The 19,310-nt window shown below is 37.9% G+C and overlaps 1 pseudogene; it reads right to left on the bottom strand.

Moving 5' to 3' along the window:
* Nucleotides 1-18,021: 18,021 nt before the first annotated feature.
* On the bottom strand, nucleotides 18,022-18,122 carry LOC140628916 (U6 spliceosomal RNA; annotated as a pseudogene).
* Between the last annotated feature and the right edge of the window lie 1,188 nt (nucleotides 18,123-19,310).

Here is a 19,310-nt window from a genome sequence, read left to right as displayed (position 1 = left end):
ATGTGCCTACATGTGTACACACACAACCCTTCACTCATATGGATCCATGACCAAAGCCATACATAAACCAATGTTCAAATTTGGGAATGCCTGGCTCCTTTCTCTGAGGGTCTGGCAGCTCATATTGCTAACGAAAGAATATTCTGGAACAAATGTTAGGAACCTGACAGTTACTTGATGTTCTAATATACAGGGTACTTTTAGTGTTTTATCTTTCACTGGTTTAGATTAAACTTCAGAAACCTGGCTATCATACTTCACTCCCTCTTTCTTCCCATATCACTGACACCCACTCAGTCATGTAGCTCTGTCATTTCTAGTCCTAAAATAGCTCCCAAATTCATCAACTCTTTCCGAGTTTACTGCCACTCCATCATCATCTCACACCTAGTTCACTAGAACAGCTTCCTAACTGGGTTCTCTGATGCTGGCAGTTCTGTTCAGATGCCTCCAATCTATTCTCCATTTTGCAGCACTTTGTGGCCAGGGCACTCTTTCTATTTTTTTTTATTTTTATTTATTTTTGACAGTCAGAGAGAGAGAGAGAGAGAGAGGCAGAGACACAGGCAGAGGGAGAAGCAGGCCCCATGCACCGGGAGCCCGATGTGGGATTCGATCCCGGGTCTCCAGGATCGCGCCCTGGGCCAAAGGCAGGCCCCAAACCGCTGCGCCACCCAGGGATCCCCAGGGCACTCTTTCTAAAGCACAAACCCTATGTCACTCCTCTATTTAACTTTTTTCCCAACGGTTTCCCATTGTTTACTGAACAAAATCTAAGTCCTTTGACTAAGATCATTCTTATGTGGCTCCTGCCTACATAGCCAGCACCTTTCCCTCATGAAACCCCAACCTCATCCCACCCCCTCAACTCAGATCTCCAGAGATCCAAGGCATAATTGACATATATAACATTTTAATAGTTTCATGTGTACAATATAAAGATTGACTATTTGTATACAGTGAGAAATGATTGCCACAGTAAGTCTAGTTACCATCTACCACCATACATAGTTACACTTTTTTTTTCTTGTAATAAGAATTTTTTTGGATTTTACTCTCAGTAAATATGCAATACAGTATTATTAAGTATAGTCCCAAGGCTGTATATTATTACATCCCCATGACTTATTTATTTCATAACTAGAAGTTTGTGCCCTTGATTTCTTTCACCCATTTCATTCACCCAATAATCGCCCCCTTGCCACATACCACCACCACTGCTTCTCTCCTCTGGCAACCACCTTGGGTATATCTCTTAATCATGCAATGGAAGATAAGGACTGGCTCCCCTACAGCAGCCAGCAAATAGAACACCATAAAGAGGCTCCTCTAGGAATTCACAACCAAACAGAATCCTGAGATGACCAAATTCCAAGCCCAGAAAGCTTTTTACATTGATGCTGTTTATTGGTCCATGTTACTGAAGAACTAATTACAGGAAGAGGAAAAAAAATGTAAAAACGTGGCTGCACTATAGAAAACGAATATATGGAATACTAACTGCCATCTTCTTAACAGATGCTCCAAAAACTGGCCCCTGTCCTGCTCGCAAGCTTTACCTCTCCCCCATCTTTTATTTTCCCTCTGGCCATACCAAACCCTAGCCCCACCACCCTCATCTTGTGGTATATCCTACTCCATAATTATACTCTTACTGTCCTTCTACATAGCTTACATTTGCCTTTGCTTTAGGTAATTTCTACCAACACTTTTAGATTTAGCTCAGGTTTTAGATTTAGCTCAGGTCTTACTTTTCCAGGAAGTCTTCCTCAACCAACCAACATGTACATGTGTGTGGCTGAACGCACTTGCACGCGCACGCACACACACACACAGAGTCTAGATATACGTCTGTATAAATCAGGACTCTTTTGCTTACAAGTAACAGAAATACAACACAAATAAACTTAAACCCAAAGAAAAGGGTCATTGACACTAATTGAAAAGCACAGGGGTAATTTGAAACATAGCTAGATCCAGGTGCTCAAATCATGTCATCAGCAATCAGTTGCTATCTCTTAGTTCTTATCTTCTTTATGTTGACTCAGTTCTCCAGTAGGCTCTCCCAGCCTGGTGGCCAAAGCCACAAAGAGCTACAGATTTGCATTTTGCCACTTAGCAATCCTAGTAGAAACACAGACCCACTTTCTCAATAGCCCCAGCAAAACTTCCAGAATTAAATCCATCCCTGAACTAATATAACAATGGCCAGAGAAGGAGAATTCTCCAGTTAGCCAGATGTATTAGTCAGGGTACTCCATAGAAACAGAGAGGCAAGAAGTCCCATGATCTACCTGCTGCCTGCTAGCTGGAGAACCAGGAAAGCTGGTGGTATAATTCAGTTCCAACCAGAAGGTCTGAGAACCAGGAGCCCTAAGGTCCAAAGACAGGGGTAAATAGTGATATCCCAGCTCAAGTCAATAGTAAATTTGCCCTTCCTCTGCCTTTTTGTTCTATTCAGGCCCTCGACAGGTTGGTTGATGCCACAGGCATCAATGAGGGTGATCTTTATTCAGTCTACTGATAAAAATGCTAATCTCTTGGAACACCTAGGTGGCTCAGTGGTTGAGTGTTTGCCTTTGGCTTAGGGTGTGATCCTGGGGTCCCAGGATCAAATCCCACATCAGGCTCCCAGCAGGGAGCCTGCTTCTCCTTCTGCCTGTGTCTCTGCCTCTCTCTCTCTCTGTGTCTCTCATGAATAAATAAATAAAATCTTTTAAAAATGTTAATCTCTTCCAGAGACACCCTCACAGACACACACAGAAATAATGTTTTACCAGCTTTTTGGGCATCCAGTTGACATATAAAATGGGTGATATGTTCACACTTAGTTTTCTTCGTACGTTCTCCCATGTTTCTCTCCCTTCCTTTTTTTTTTTAATTTATTTTTTATTGGTGTTCAATTTACTAACATACAGAATAACACCCAGTGCCCGTCACCCATTCACTCCCACCCCCCGCCCTCCTCCCCTTCTACCACCCCTAGTTCGTTTCCCAGAGTTAGCAGTCTTTACGTTCTGTCTCCCTTTCTGATATTTCCCACACATTTCTTCTCCCTTCCCTTATATTCCCTTTCACTATTATTTATATTCCCCAAATGAATGAGAACATATAATGTTTGTCCTTCTCCGACTGACTTACTTCACTCAGCATAATACCCTCCAGTTCCATCCACGTTGAAGCAAATGGTGGGTATTTGTCATTTCTAATAGCTGAGTAATATTCCATTGTATACATAAACCACATCTTCTTTATCCATTCATCTTTTGTTGGACACCGAGGCTCTCCCTTCCAATGTTTCTGATCAGATAGTATCATTTTTATTTGTGTGTACGCATGACTCCTCCACAAGACTGTGAGTTCTTATGTCTATCTCTATATTGCTAGAGACTGCATGGAAACTTGGTTTCTAGAAGGTATTCTCAATCAACAAAAGATGAATGAATGGCCTTGCTGTATATTTTGAAAAGACGATGAAATTACATGGAGCCATACTGAAAGCTAAACCAGACAAATAGTTTAATTTGATAATTAGACAAATTAATAGCATAAGTCTAATTTATTTGATTAAATGCACAATTATTACTGGGTTGCATGGTAAGAGGCATAAATAGTGAACAGTTCATTCATTATTCCAAATTATATAATAAATGCCTTCTATGTGTCAGGCACTATGCTAGACACTGAGATTAGCCTTTCCCTATTAATTAGCCCTTCAACATTAATTAGAGTCAGTAGTGTACAGTGATTGTATGTGTGGGCTCTAGGGCCCTGGATTAAAATTCTAGTGCTCATAGTTACTAGTTAAGTGCCCTTAGCCAGTCACTTAACCACTGTGTCTAGTTTCTTCTTCTATTAAATAGGAATAGTACCTACCATAGAGCGTTATTGTGAGGATTAAAAGTAGAAATGAATGTGAAGAGTTGAGAATAGTACCTAGGACATTTTTAAGTGCTTAATAAGTGTTAACTCATGATCAGCTATTAGCAGAAACTTCTCTCTATGTAAATATTGCTTTAGCCGTTATGCTTGACCTGAAGCAAGACTTTAGATTGGGGATTTAAAATGGATCCCGAATACAACTTCTGTACTTCAAGAAAGGAAAATAGAACAGAATAGAAGCTTCTCTTAGCCCTGGCAGAATTATATTTGGACATAGAACTGGGGATGTTGGCTTTCTTAGTGTGAAATTACCATTTCCCAGTGAGCCACCAGTCTAAGCCTAATGGATCTAGAGAAGGAAGAAATGGTCTTTTCTGTTGGGGAAAAGGTGGTATTCCACAAGAGCTAGGAGATGAGTCTTAAATCCCAACATCACCACTCCATGGGGCTCACTAGGAGAATCACAGCATAAGCAACAGGGGTGGCTTAACAGGGTTTGCTAGCAACATATACAAGTTCTAAGTGGGCTCTTTGATTTAATTAAGAGAGGACAATGTTTGGTGGCCAGCAAACCTGGGCTAAAATCCAAATTCTTCTCTTTACTGACTATAGCATCTTAGGGAAAAAATAATGATCACACCTCAGACCCTTTGAGTGCTTACTATATGTCAGTGACTATCCAAATCACCTTATATACATTGTTTTCTTTAATTCTTGCAAACAACCTCATGAGGTAGATTTTTCTATTACTATCTTCTTTTTGACTATTTTGGAAATATTTATTTTTAATTACAAGAATAATAGAAAATCCTCGTAAAAGAAATGTAAATAGTACAGAAGTCCTCATATCCTCACCCAACCCCACCCTGAAGTAAATGTGAAAACATTTTGTTCTATATCCTTTCCAGACCTGTTTCAATGAATACACAAACAAATATAGGTATCTATCTTTAGGGGAAAAAAGAAAAATTTCATAAATTCTCTTCTACAATTTGCTTTTTCAATTTTGTTATCTATCATGGACATCTTTTCATGTCAGTACATTTGGATCTATCTTATTCTATTTAATGCATATAGAGTATTCCATTGTTTGGTTGTACTATGATTTAATAACTAGCCCAATATTGACAGACATTTAGGTTTTCAATTATTTATATTGCAAACTATGCTGCAACAAACATTTCATGCTTACACTTTAGGATACTTTTATACATATTTCTTTAAGATAGGATAAATTTATAGTGATATGAGAATGCTGGGTCACAAAGAATATGCATACTTAATATTTTGATCAAGGCTGTCAAATTGCTCTCCAAAGGTCTATCATTCTTTTTATGTTTTTGAGTAACATTTAGTTAAGATAGAATGAATTGTTGAAGCTCTGTTTAACTATGACAACTTTCCTAGGTTGTTTGAGATAGTTTCCCCATGGATCTTAAATAATTATTAATAAAGTCACATGAATATCATCTTGATTAAACTTTTCAAAGGAATGTATGGATAAGTAGTGTTTTGAATTTTTAAGGTTATTTTATTTTTTAAAGATTTTATTTATTCATGAGACACACACACACACACACAGAGAGAGAGAGAGGGGCAGAGACACAGGCGAAGGCAGAAGCAGGCTCCATGCAGAGAGCCCAATGCGGGACTCCATCCCCGGACTCCAGGATCACACCCTGGGCCAAAGGCAGGCGCTAAACTGCTGAGCCACCTGGGAATCCCCAAGTTATTTTATTTTTTATGATTCAACAATTCTATACATTACTCAGAGCTTATCACGAGAAGTATACTTTTAAGCCCCTTTATAGATTTTACCGATTCCCCCCACCGATCTGCCCTCTGGTAACCACCTATTTGTTCTCTGTATTTAAGAACCTGGTGGGGATTTTGTGTTTCTCTCTTTTTCTTTGTTTGTTCATTTGTTTTGGTTTTTAAATGCTACATATGAGTGAAATCATATGGTATTTGTCTTTCTCTGTCTGACTTATTTCGCTTAGTAATATATCCTGTAGGTCCATATATGTTGTGGCATATGACAAAATTTCTTTTTGAAGGCTAATATACATACATATATATATATATATGATATGTACATGTATGTATGTATATGGTATGTATATATATACATGATATGTGTATGTGTGTGTGTGTGTGTGTATATATATATATCACATCTTTATCCATTCATCTATCAGCAGACACTAGGCTGCTTCCATATATTATAAATCATGCTGCAGGGGTGCCTGGGTGGCTCAGTTGGTTAAGCATCTGCCTTCAGTTCAGGTCATGATCTCAGGGTCCTGAGATGGAGCCCCATGTCAGGCTTCCTGCTCAGTGAAGAGTCTGATTCTCCCTCTCCTTCTCCCTCTGCCCCCACCCCTGGTTCATGCTCTTTCTCTCAAATAAATAAATATTTTTAAAAAATCATGCTGCACTAAACCTAAGGGTTGTGTAATTTTTTAATTAGTGTTTTAATTTTCTTTGGATAAATACCCAATAGTGAACTTACTGGATCACATGGTATTTCTATTTTTAATTCTTTGAGGAACCTCTATACTGTTTTCCACAGTGGCTGCACCAATTTGCATTCCCACCAACAGCGCATGAGGGTTTATTTTTCTTCTTTTACAAGCAGAAAAAACTGAAAGGCAGGCAAGTTAAGTAACATGCTTAAGATCACATACCTAGTAAATGCGGAAGCCAGGTTTCCAATCCGGGAACTCTAGCTACAGAAGTCATACAATCAGCCTCTCTGAGCCTCAGATTCCTCATCTGTAAAGTTGGCTTAATTGTATTTACCTCTTAGGATTGCTGTGAGGATTAGAGATGTACTGGTGGAAGCATTTTGCACAATACTGGGCCCATGGAAGGAGCTCTCTAAATTAGAGTTGTTATTATTCTGTCTTCCATTTTTCCTAGGTGCAGCAGGACTGGACTGTCCTTCTTTGTTGCCAGTACTATTTCTTGATTCTAATTAGTCTAACTACAAATTCGTTTCTGTATGATGAAGGTACCACTGAGTTAATTATAGAATAAAGGAAACTTTGGTGCCAATGGTCTATTTAGTTCACTCTCAAACTGTGATTCTACCTTCTATGTTCTGATTACACATGCCACACACCAGATCTCCCAATACTGGCTGCTGTGGCTCCTCACTCTCCATTCTACCTTTCCAACTGGGACACCTGCCAGACTGACCACCTTTCATCTCATTATGGAAAAACGGATCTGAAAAGAACTGAAAAGCCAGCTGGATGGGAGACCCTCATGGACACAAATATCCCTGAAAGGGATTTTGTTTATTTTTCGTTATTGTAAATATTATTTTTATCGAGGTACAATTGACATACATTATATTAGTTTCATATATACAACATAGTGATTTGACATTCATATACATTGTGAAATGATCATTACAATCAATCTAATTATCATCTGTCAACATACAAAGTTCATACAGTATTACTGACTGTATTCCCCATGCTGTACATTACGTCTCCATGACATTTATTTTGTAACTGGAAGTTTGTACTTCTTGATCCCTTTCCCTCAACCTCCTTCCTTTCTAGCAACCACCAATCTGTTCTCTGTATTTGTGAGTCTGGATTTTGTTTTATTTGTTTACTTGTTTCATTTTCTGGATTTCTCATATAAGTGAAATCACACCGTATTTGTCTATTTGTCTTTCTGTGTTTCAAAGTTTTTTTGTTTTTTATTTATTTATGATAGTCACACAGAGAGAGAGAGAGAGAGGCAGAGACATAGGCAGAGGGAGAAGCAGGCTCCATGCACCGGGAGCCCGACGTGGGATTCGATCCCGGGTCTCCAGGATCGCGCCCCGGGCCAAAGGCAGGCGCTAAACCGCTGCGCCACCCAGGGATCCCCGTCTTTCTGTGTTTCATTCGTTTCACTTAGCATAATACCCTCAAGGTCTATCCATGATGTTGCAAATGGCAAGATTTTATCTCTTTTTTTTGATATGTAACATTCCATTGTATGTGTGTATGTGTGTGTATGTGTGTGTATATACTTTGTGTATATATACATATATATATGTGTATGTGTGCATGTATATATACTTCTTTATCCATTTATCCATCAATGGATACTTAGGTTGTTTCCAGATCTTAGCTATTATAAATAATAGTGCAATGAGCATAGGGGTGCATATATCTTTTCAAATTGGTATTTTCATTTTCTTCAGATAGTATTCAGTAGTGGAGTCATTGGATCATATGGTAATCCTATTTTTTTCATTTTTTAAATTGAAGTGTAATTGACATACAATGTTACATTAGTTTCAGGTGTACAACAAATTGATTTGACAATTCTATACAATATTTTTTAAAGATTTTATTTATTTGAGAAAGAGAGAGAGAGAGAGAGAGCATGAGTCAGTGGGGAGGGGCAGAAAAAGAAGTAGACTCTCCACTAAGCAGGAAGCTTGATGCAGGGCTCAAGGACCTTGAGATCATGACCTGAGCCAAAGGCAGATGTTTAACTGACTGAGCCCCTCAAGTGTTCCTATACACCATTTTTAATTTTTTGAAGAACTTCCATACTTCTTTTCTATAGTAATTGCACCAATTTATATTCCCACAAACAGTGCATGCAGAGTCCTTTTTCTCCACATCCTCACCCAACATTTGTTATTTCTTGTGTTTTTATTTTAGTCATTTTGCAGGTGTAAAGTGATATCTCATTGTGGTTTTAATTTACATTTCCCTGATGATTAGTGATCTTTCCATGTATTTGTTGGCCATCTGTTTGTCCTCTTTGGAAAAATGTCTATTCAGATCCTTTGCCCACTTTTTAATCAAATTGTTATTTTTCCTATTATTATTGAGTCTTATGAGATTTTTTATTTATTTATTCATGAGAGACGGAGAGAGTGAGACAGAGAGGCAGAGACACAGGCAGAGGGAGAAGCAGGCTCCATGCAGGGAGCCTGACGCGGGACTCGATTCCAGGTCTCCAGGATCATGCACTGGGCTGAAGGCGGCGCTAAACTGCTGAGCCACCAGGGCTGCCCCAAGATATTTCCATATTTTGGATATGAAACCCTGAAAGAGATTTTAAATTGTGGCCAGTTACTTCATTCCTTATTGGTAACTTTTATTTTCCTGTCACCCTCACATTATATTGAATATGTATCTAATCATAGAAACAAAGATCAAAACTAAACTTAAAACATGGAAAGAAAAATAGCAACTAAAAACCCCATCTGCCAGTGATGAGCTTGCACTCTTACAACTGCAATGCAAATAGTTCTGATCCTTTGGGAAAACAATTTGGTAATTTGCATCAAGAGCCATAATTATGTTCCTGCCCTTTGACACGGCAATGCCTCTCAGGAATTCTATCCTAAAGACAGACTTCAGTAGAAGGAAAACAAAAGTCTATAGACACTAAGATTGTCAGTGCAGTATTACTTTTACTAACAAAAACTGGAAATAATCTCAGTGCTGAACGACTTCCACCACCCCTAGTTCATTTCCCAGAGTTAGGAGTCTCTCATGTTCTGTCTCCCTTTCTGATATTTCCCACTTATTTTTTCTCCTTTCCTCCTTATTCCCTTTCACTATTTTTTATATTCCCCAAATGAATGAGACCATATAATGTTTGTCCTTCTCCAATTGACTTATTTCACTCAGTGCTAGGGTCCACCAATAAATGAAACAGGAATAAAAGGTTCAATTCATAATGTTAAATGAATAAAGCAGAATACAAAATAGTTACAATCAGGTAAAATTGTCTTTATATGGACACAACCTAGAAAGGACTATAGAAAATTAAAATTTTTGCATTAGGACAGTGGGCCATATTATAGTTTCTCCCATCCCACTTCAACGTGATTATTGACTTTAATATGTGTTTGTTTCAGGGGTGAGAGTGGGAAGGAGTTGAGGAAAGAATTTTATATATCAGCCCTCTTTTTTTTATAAATTTATTTTTTATTGGTGTTCAACTTGCCAACATATAGAATAACACCCAGTGCTCATCCCATCAAGTGCCCCCCTCAGTGCCCATCACTCAGTCACCCCCACCTCCCACCAACCTCCCCTTCCACCACCCCTAGTTCATTTCCCAGAGTTAGGAGTCTCTCATGTTCTGTCTCCCTTTCTGATATTTCCCACTTATTTTTTCTCCTTTCCTCCTTATTCCCTTTCACTATTTTTTATATTCCCCAAATGAATGAGACCATAAAATGTTTGTCCTTCTCCAATTGACTTATTTCACTCAGCATAATACCCTCCAGTTCCAACCACGTTGAAGCAAATGGTGGTATTTGTCGTTTCTAATGGCTGAGTAATATTCCATTGTATACATAAACCACATCTTCTTTATCCATTCATCTTTCGAATATCAACCCTCTTAACATTATTTCCTAATCATTACCTTATAAGTAAAGCCAACTGAGAAATCAAATTAATTTTGTCTCTCAATACAAAGATATACAGCACCTGCACCTACTCATCCTATCCAATATGCATACTCCTATGCTTCCACTCCCCAGCCCTTCCTCTCCTTATCTACTGTGGCACACAGCAGGGCATAAAAGCAAACATACTCAAAAAAGAAAGAAAAAAAGCAGCAAACATACTCATATTTCCATCCCAAATATGCCACTATCAGCTGTGTGACTTTAAGCATCTTACTTTAACTTGTCCAGACCTTGATTTGTTCATTTCAATAATGGGGTTAATAATGGTACTTAACGTTTTCAGATGGTAGGAGAATTAAATAAGTTCATATATACAAAGTGCTTAACACAGTACCTGGTATCATGTAAATGCTCAATAAACATTAGTTTCTGACAACAAAATTGGAATAATACTAGCAACTACCTCATACCTTATCAGGTTTATAGGAATGAAATGGAAGAATAAATCTCAAGCCCCTGGCCCAATACGTGCTAAATTTATGGTAGCTGTCATCAAAAATTGTTGCACTGGGCAGTCTCATCTGGTAACAAATTATCAGATGGTAAAGGGGCATTTAATGTGCATTGTGATCCCAAGTAGACTTTTATCTGGAGAGAAGTACCTGTTAAAATTCCTTCTAAGCAAGCACTATGAATCTTGGTAACCTGAAGGTCAAGGGGAGTGTGAGATGGTGACTCAGCAGGAAAACATGTGCAGAATAAAGATGAAGCTCTTTTTAAAAATATGAAGAAACTAGAAAATAAACAGAATAATTAATGCAGATTGTAGAAATTCATGGGGCAGCTCTCAAAGGAGTATGCTAAGAGGTCAGAGGCAAGCCAGATAGAAAACCTTAAAAGCAAACTTAGGTGAGTTGAGTAGAAGTGGGGGGGGGGGGGTGAGATGAGTTCAGATGAGAAAGAGGCTAATAATAAGAACTAATCTATAGTTAGAATTTACTGTGTTAGGGATTGTGCTAAGCAATTCATGTGCATTAGATCATTTTATCTTCCTTATCTTATGAAGTAAATTTTTATTATTACTCCCATATTATAGTCTGGACCCAGGTATGTCTGACTAAAAACTTCAAAGTATACCAAGTCTCAAAAAAGTATCTTCTGGAAGTAAGCCACTGAATCATGTTTAGAGTGTTCAAAATTGAATTCATGATCTTTTTCCAGGGACTCCATCCTTTGTTCTATACTTCTCTCTTTTTTTTTTTTTTATACTTCTCTTTATAGGACCACCATCAACCCAAGCCAGAAACTGGGGAGCCACTCTTGAGTGTTCATTCTTTACTTAATTAGCCATTAAGGCCTTCCAGTGTTACTTCCTAAATATTTTTCAAATCCATCTTTTCCTCTTGACTTCCTGCAATCCATGCTTTCATTTCTTCTCCTATGTCTACTATCCTAGTAGTGTCCTATCTGGGCTTCCTGCATCTAGTTCTGACTTCCTTGTAATCTATCCTACAAACTGAAGCCAACATGATCTCTTTTCTTTTACTTTCATTTTTTGTCCAAAGTAGTCCCTCTAAAATGCAGATCTGACCATGTAACTTCCCTACCCCCAAACTTCTAGTTGTTTCATTGTCTTCCAGTTGTCTTCTGAGTAATATCCATGACCTGACTCTCCATGTCCTCCTGACTTGTGCCTACTTCTCTGGCTTTCTCTCCTGCCACTCTATATCCACCGAACTTCATGTAGTTGCTTCTTAACGCACCTCACTATTCCATGGCCTCATGACTTTGCTTCCACAAGTCCTTCTGCCAAGTTCACCCTTTTCAATTCCTTTTCTCTGAGACTTTGAGTCTCAGGTTGGCATCAGTACCCACAAGAAGGCTTTCCTGACCATTAACTGTGCTCTTTTCTACCCTCTGCCTGCTCACCCCATGTCTGACCACTAACTACAATATATTGAAATGATCCTCATGGCTATGGATTATGCCTTGTTCACCTTTATACCCCAGAAACCTACTGCATCCCTGATCCATAATTAGGTTTTCATATATGTTTTTGAACTGTTCTAAGCACTTTGAGTTCTGTATTGAAGTACTGCTTAAAGTATAGAAGCCAGAGAAACCTAACAGAAATAACTACCATTTATGAAGCATATATTGCATGGTGGTCTCCAACTCTGGCACTCACTAGTCCCCACTCTGTCTTATTGTTCTCCATAACTCTTATCACCATCTGTCATATTATACATTTCACTTACTTTTTTGGTTCTCAAAATTACCCCACTATATTGTCAACTCCATACAGGTAGAAATATTTGTCTTTGCCCATTGCTATACCTTCAATGTGTATAACAGTGTCTAGAACATAGTAGGTTCTCAGTAAATATTTTTAAGTGAATATAGAGGGTAGGCACTTCCAGTGTACAATTCCATTTAGTACTCACAACAACCCTGCAAGGTTAGTATTAATGTTTCTATTTCACAGGTGAGGAAATTGAAACTCCTCATCACCCACATAGAGAATGATAATATTTTGAGAAAACTGTTTTTTTGTTGAGCCCATAGATTCAAAGACGATTGATTCAGAGATCAAAGTCACAAAGTCTGGGGATGCAACAAAAATATGAGCCCAATGAAATATCAGTTAATAAGTGACTCTCTGATAATCTGAACTAAATAGAAAGACTGTATATACTCTCCCCCCAGGGAGAGACTGTATACTCTTACATAATACAAATAAAGTCAGTTTTGCAACCTGAATAGCTAATTCTATATCTGCTGTTCTAAAAGAATCTGGGGGGTTGTGAGGAATTTCATAGGAAAATTACGAGGCAAGGCCATCAAGACAAGGGTACAATTTTTGCATACAAGCTAAAGATTTTCAGAAAAAAAGTTTATTTGTGGTACGAAGGATTAGGGTGCCTGCTTCACAGCCTCTGTAGTTTACAAACCACACCTGCCTTCATAAGAAGAGATGACAATCAAGCATTTTGCAAAAGGTCTTGCAAGGCTGCCTCTAGTCAGGGTCTGGAATTTAACTACTGTGTCTAGAAATTGGCCAGATCTCAATACAGATGACATACGTCTAGAATTTTTAAATTCTACCTCAAGTTTTGGCCTCTTTAATCCAAGCTTAAGCGTTCGCTCCTTCCAGCCCATTGAAGACTTACTTTTGAGTTTCTGACCTATTTTTAGTCTAGATAAATTAAGAAGGGCGAAAAACACAGGTTTAGGACAATCAGAGTTGTTCCCATGTATTCTTGAAACTCTTTTTATTGCCTCAGAGGGGAAGAGTTTCCTAAATTTTACTAAGATGATCCAAAAGTAAGATATTTTGTGTCAGCCCTCCCCCAAAGAAAAATACCTGGCATTTGTATCATAATTTATTTTTTATTGAATGATTTCACTATACTACGGCATTTTAATTATTACAATCATTTTATAGTGGAGGAAATGGTGGCTCAGCAAAGGCATATAGCTAGATGAAGGCCATACAGTTACAAAATGATAGAATTTGCCTTGTGAATCTTAAGTAATAGCAAATCCTAGCCTTGCACATCTTATCGTTCTCAAAAAAAATTTGGATTTAAAAAATATTTTTATTTACTTATTCTAGAGATGGGGGGCAGAGAGAGAGGGAGAGGAGAAACAGATGCTCTGCTGAGTGCAGAGCTCCACGTGGTGCTCAATCTCACGACCCTGAGATCATGACCTGAGCCAAAATCAAGAGTTGGAAGCTTAACCAACTGAGCCACTCAGGCATCCCTACATCCTATTTTTTATTAGACATCTCCATTTGGATGTCCCACAAGCTTTTCAAGCTCACCACGGTGAAAAAACTCAACTCATCATCTCTATTCCCCACCATACAACTCTTGCTCTTTGTCCATTCCTTATCTCAGGGGATGGAGCCTTTATCAGTTCTGGTGATCAAGTCAGGCATTTGGGAGTTAACTTTGACTTCTAGTTCCATGATGACTCTTGAATATGTTTCCTCCTCAATAACATTCTGCCTCACTACCCTATCCCAGATTCTAATCTCCTCTCATCTGAATGGGTTCAATGAATTCTTCATTGTTTTTCTTGCTTCTATTCTTAACCTGCTTCATTCTCCAAGCCAGAAGGACCTTTATAGAGCACAAACTAGATCAGGTCATTAAAACGTCTTTATAACTTCCCATTGCCTTTAGGCTAAAATATGAACTCGTTAGCTTAGCCTCACATCATCACTCCTTTCTCTCTACATTCCCTGACATGAACCCTGCATTCTATTGACAAAAACTTTTAGTTTCCTGAAAGGTATATGAACTAAGTTCATATTTATTTGGCACCTATTATATGTCATGTCATAGCTAGCCTAAACATAACATCTCTTACAATTTAATAATCAGCAACTAACCTATGTGGTAGATAATGTCATCTTTCCCCTGTGACATGAAGAAACTGAGACAAGGAGAGGCTAATTAACTTACACAAGATCATGTAGTTAATAAGTGGTAGATTTTAGATTTGAACCCATGAAGTCTGGTTCCAGAGTCTGTTCTTTTTGTATTTATTTTTATTTTTTTTTCAGAGTCTGTTCTTGACTACTATCTTACCTCTTTCACTTTTTTCTTTCTGCCAAGAATGCCTTTCCTCCTTCCTATTATCCATCAGGCTAACCCCTTTAAGACAACTCAACAATCTTCCTTGGGAAATGTTCCCTGACCTCTCCACATTCCTTTGCTACTTCTGATCCCCACAACTGGCTAAATAAGATATATTTCTTCTGGCTTCTCCTAGAACTCATGCATTTCTGTAATTATAGCACTTGGAAAATAGTTTACATGCCTATTCATGAACTTCTTGAGGGCAAGAAGCTTGCTTTAGTCACCTTTTATCCCAGCATGCATGTAACACAGTGCTTGGCACATAATAAATATTTGTTGAGTAATTATTCTTCTCCGAAAGATCTCCCATAAATAATTGGGATGAGTTCACACTTGCCAAAACATGCAAATCTACAGGTGACATCCTTCACTATTCTGGAGCCCTGAGAACCTCCACAAAACTAAGCAGGGAAGGATTCTAAGGATGGGATGGATCATGAGCTATATTTTTAAAAATGTTTTATTAGGATATATTTTCAAAAGTATAGAAAATTTGTAAGAATAAGAACTGTAGGGATGCCTGGGTGGCTCAGCGGTTGAGCGTCTGCCTTCGGCACAGGGCGTGATCCTGGAGTCCCGGGATTGAGTTCCGTGTTGGGCTTCCTGCATGGAACCTGCTTCTCCCTCTGCCTATGTCTCTGCCTCCCCCACCCGTCTCTCATGAATAAATAAATAAAATCTTTAAAACAATAAAAGTTTATAAAAAAAAGAATAAGAACTGTACAAAGAATACTCATAGACCCTTTACTCAGATTCACCTATTGCTGTTTTCACCATTTTCTCTATCATTTGCTCACTTGCTCATTCTATCCATGTGTATGTATCTATCATCTATTTATCTATCTATACAGTTGACCGTTGAACAACCTGGGTTTGAACTGCATAGGCCCACTTACATGTGGATTTTTTTGATAAGTACAGTCTAGTACTGTAAATGTATTCTCTCTTCCTTATTATTTTCTTAATAATATTTTCTTTTCACTAGCTCACTTTATTCTAAGAATACATTATGTAATACATATAACATAAAATAGAAGTTCATTAACTATGTTATCAGTAATGCTTCCAGTCAATAGACTATTAGTAATTAAGTTTTGGGGGACTCAAAAGTTATACTCAGACTTTTGACTGTGCAGAGGGTTGAAAGTTGTTGCTCCTAGCCCTGTGCTGTTCAAGTGTCAACTGTACATGTATCATAGTTGCTTTTCCCTAAACCATTTGAGAAAATGCATATATCATGGCCCCTTTCCTCATAAATACTTCAGTATTCTCTTATATTACCACAGTACAGTTATCAACATCATTAAATTTAACATTGATATGATACTTTAATATCATCTACTTTCCATATCCTATGGATGGAATAGTCCATATTCCAACTGTGGCAATTGACTGTCCTTTTTAGCATGTTTGTTTCTGCCAGTACAGAATCCAGTCTAGGATCAGGTATTGAATTTAGTTGTCATGTATTTTTACTCTCTTTTGATCTAGAACATTTCCACAGCATTTCTTTGTATTTTATGACATTGGCATTTTTGAAGAATACAATCATCTCCATTTATGTTTTTAAAAAAGTATTTTAAAAAGTATAATGTATCTCACTGTATTTGCCTGATTTTCCCTCATTGTTAGATTCAGCATATATATTCCAGGCTGGAATACCATGTAGATTATACTATGTCCTTCTTAGGGAATCACATATGAAGGTAGATAATATCCATCTTCCCCTTCATTGGTCATATTAATTTTGATCACCCAATCAAGATGTTGCCCAATACTTTCACTGTACAGTTACTATTTTATCTCTTAAAATCTGTGGGAAGAAATATTAAGAGCCTGAAAATAACCCACTTCTCATTAAAATGTCCCTAGATTTAGTATGCATGGATCCCTACCTGAACAAATCTTTACCATGATAATTGCAAAATGATTTTTCCCACTCTAGTACTTTCTCCACATAAACCAGTGAGTCCTCAGTTCTACTATAAGCATGAGCTCTCCCTTCGCCACCTTTATTTATCTGTTATTACTATTAGCTCATGGATTCCTATTTTTCATGAATGGTTTATAATTCATTACTGTCCTTAATTATATTGGTGCTTAAATTGTTCTATATTTGGACAGTGGGAACCCCCTCAATCTGGGTCCTGTGTTCCTCTGATATGTTCTATCATTCTTCTTGAGCATTTCCTTACTTTCTGGAATAATAAGATGTTCCAGGCTCATTTTGTACCTACACTGCTCCAACTAGAATCAACCATTTTCCCCAAAGAGCTCTGACTTCTTTTAGTAGGAAATGATATCAGAGTTGAAGATCTGGGCAACAGATTGAGTTGAATGACAGAAAGCACTATGGAAACTGGCCAGATGGGCAAGTGCTGTTCTAGCCATGAGGAAATGAGATGAAATGAGATAACAGGGGTTAGAAGATGTTCTCAAGGTTATGTTTAGCTACCATGGCAAACATTGTAGGTGGTTCACATGACAGCCCCACATTCTCTCTCTTTATGCTAAAGAAAGAACTCAGAGTTGTTCTCTGCCCAGCCCTGGGAGATGAATCATTATTGGTTTAGGCTAATCATGGCAATCCCATTCCCATTTACCTAGTGAGGCCTATTGGTGAGCATGTGACCCACTCTGGTTAGTGAGACCTTAGGGAAAATCTATTGTGGTATTTCTGAAAAGATCATACTTTTTTGTAAAAGCTGCAGGCCTTGGAAGAAAACAGCCTCTTTGTCTCATGCCTCTTTTTTTTTGCTACCTAGAATGTCATTGTTTGAGCATGTGATCTTTAGTGATGTAGCAGTCATCTTGTGGCTGGCCATTCATCAATTCAATAAATATTTATGGAGTGCATTCTATGTGCCAGGCAATGTTCTAGGTACTGGGGATACAAGAGTAAACAAAAAGGATTAAAGTCTCTGCCTTCATGGAGTTTACATTCTAACATGGAAGAGAGGAAGCAAATAAATAAAATATATGATATACCTTATGGTGACAAGTGATAGAAAAAAATAAAGCAGGGAAAGAAGAAAGGGAATGCTAGAGGTGAGTTTAATAGAGTTATCAGGGACAGCACAATTAAAAAGGAGTTATTTGAGAAAAAGAATGGCATACTTCATGAATTCAATTATTTTTATACAGAGGCCATGGTAATCTTCTCTATTTCATTTCAGTTTTAAGGAATATGTGCTGTTGAAGAAAAAGGAGACATTGTTAGACACCTAGGATGGTAGAGCATAAAGATGGAGAGAGCTGGGTGATCTTTGATGATATCATTGAAGTGCTGAATTAAGCAGCTTTGGAACTGACTTGCTTCCATACTTCTTGTTATGTGAGATCATGAAATCTCTTTATTGTCTAAGTGACAATTAGTAAGATATCTATAGTCACATCCCAAAGCACTGTAACAAATACAGGGATTATTAAGTAAGTTTGCTTGGCTGGCTCAGAAAGCAGGTAAAGGGCAAGCTTTGTGATTTCAGGTGTGCAATATTTGGAAGATGGCAGTACTAGAGTTGTAAAAATCATCGTTTTGCAACCATTGTGGCTAAGACTGGTGTAGGCAAAGATCAATGGACACAAATCTGGGGGATATTTTAATAAGGAGAAGGTTATAGACTGGTTAGAGAGTCAATGTTAAAGACTGAATGTTACCAGGGGTCCTAAGATGAGAATTATCAATCTGGAAAGTTGAAGAGAGAGAACATGAGAGCATAAAATTGGAAAGAATAAAGGTACTAAAAGAAAGAAAATTATGTGGGAGATGGAAAAGAACACAAAGCAAGGGAGAATAGCCTTTGGTGTAAGTCTTGGATTGCAACTTTAATTCTGATAGTCGTTGACTGGGTGACCTTGGGTGAGTAGCTTCATCTCTGAGCTTCAATTCACTTGATATAAAATGAGGGCGATGATGCCTGCCTTAAGGTAAATGTTGGATGACTAAATGAGGTAATTTGTATGAAAGTTTCCTGGCATATAGCAGGTTTTTAATAAGTATTAGGGCTTGGTTAACCATATCAACATAGCATAGTGAGTATACATGTGGTCTCTGAAGTCAGTCTGCCTCAGTTCAAAACCGTGCTCAGCCACTTACCAGCCAAGTGGCTTGGGCAAGTTAAATAACCTCTAGGTTTCAGTTTCTTCAACATTAAATAGTGATGATAGTGATATCTGCCTGAGTAGTTATATTAAATTAGACTCTACACCTAAATGTGAGACCTGAAACCATAAGACAGAAGAAGAAAACATAGGCAGTAATTTCTTTGACAACAGCTGTAGAAACATATTTCTAGATATGTCTCTTGAGGCAAGGGAAATTAAATCAAAATTAAACTATTGGGTTTACATCAAAATAAAAGCTTTTGCACAGCAAAGGAAACCATCAACAA

Source organism: Canis lupus, chromosome X (assembly GCF_048164855.1).
Source record: "Canis lupus baileyi chromosome X, mCanLup2.hap1, whole genome shotgun sequence".
Lineage (NCBI taxonomy): Eukaryota > Metazoa > Chordata > Mammalia > Carnivora > Canidae > Canis > Canis lupus.
Note: the sequence above shows the minus strand (reverse complement) of the source record. Positions and strands in the feature narration are given on the sequence as shown.